At 41.0% G+C, this 1,481-nt stretch overlaps 1 pseudogene; it reads right to left on the bottom strand.

The window, feature by feature from the left end:
* Positions 1 to 345: 345 nt before the first annotated feature.
* Positions 346 to 1,189, bottom strand: LOC147364915 (olfactory receptor 11H6-like; annotated as a pseudogene).
* Positions 1,190 to 1,481: the final 292 nt, after the last annotated feature.

Raw genomic sequence — 1,481 nt, 5'->3', positions numbered from 1 at the left:
TGAATGCCAGCAAGATGACTGATCATCTGGCTTTTGATTATTTTTATTTGAATTTGAAAAGTTTTACTATTAATATAAAATTTTCTCTAACAATAAAAATGGATACAGTTAAAAAAATGGATACAGTTAATTTAATGAACATCTAATTACACTTGAGTATGTTCCTCCTCCTCCAAAATACATTTTCCTAGTTTAATTAGTACAATTGATTACCAATCTTTTAATTATTTATTTCCCATACATTGTTTCAGTTATGAACACAGTTCTTCAGAGATTTCTTTCATGCCTTTGACTAAATCTCACCATCTTAAATAATTTTCTCAGTGCCTCTTTCATCTCCTTATTTCAGAGACTATAGATCAAAGGATTGAATAACGGAGTTAACACAATATAGGGCAAAGTCACATATTTTTGCATCTCTGCTGAAGCCTGCTGTTGGACTCACATATATAATCATGATGGAGCCATAAAACAGGGACGCCACAGCCAGATGGGATCCACATGTAGAGAAGGCCTTACATCAGCATTCTGCTGAGGGCACCCTAAACACAGCTCTGATAACCAGGGTGTAGGAGCTGGTAATGAAGACTAAGGTAGAGAAAATGATGACTGAGTTAAAAGTGGCACAAATGATTTCAGTGGCAGGGGCTGGCACACAAGGCAGCTTTATAAGGGGTCCTGGGTCTCATAGGAAGTGATCAATAGTATTGGGGCCATAAAAAGGAAGCTGGGAGATGAGATAAACTGGGAGGAGAAAACAGGAAAAGCCACAGACCCAGCATCAGGCTCCCATTCTGATGCAACGTTGCACTGGCATGATAGTGGGGTAGTGAAGGGGCCTGCAGATGGCAAGGTACCTGTCAGAGGCCATGGCAGACAGGAAGAAGGTCTTGGCACCACCTGTGGAGAAGAAGTAGAACTGGAGGAAGCAGCCAGAGAAGGAGATGGTCTTGGTCTCAGAGAGAAAGTTGGCCAGCATACTGGGGACAGTAGAAGTGACATACCACATCTCCAGGAAGGAAAAATTGGCCAGCAGGATGTACATGGGGGTGTGGAGATGGTGGTCCCACCACACTGCACAGATAATGCACAAATTTCCAGTTAGTGTCAACACATAGATCACAGAGAAGAGTGAGAAGAGGAAGATCTGAACCTCCCAGGTCCAAGGGAATCCAAGGAGAATGAATTCACTCACAGGGTCAGAGTGATTGTTTCCTCCTGGACTTTTCATTTTTTTCTCCTAAAATTGCAATAGGAAGACATCATTATCTTTCAAATGACTCTACAGAAGTTTTCTCATTAAGATATTTCTGAACTGCTTTACATCAATTCAGGGAGCAGCATGATTTTAGATTACTTAAAGATTTTTAGCATTCTTTGACCCAGTGTGACACTGGGAAGAAACAAGGAACTTGGAGTGTGGGGGCTAATTATGGCCTCATCTTCATGATCATCATGCCTGTCATGGTCCATTTATTTTT

The sequence above is a fragment of the Bos grunniens genome, chromosome 10 (genome assembly GCF_055505025.1).
Source record: "Bos grunniens cultivar Pamir isolate PY7600 chromosome 10, Bosgru_T2T1.0, whole genome shotgun sequence".
NCBI lineage: Eukaryota > Metazoa > Chordata > Mammalia > Artiodactyla > Bovidae > Bos > Bos grunniens.
The sequence above is the reverse complement of the archived record's forward strand: the minus strand, read 5'-3'. Positions and strand labels throughout refer to the sequence as shown.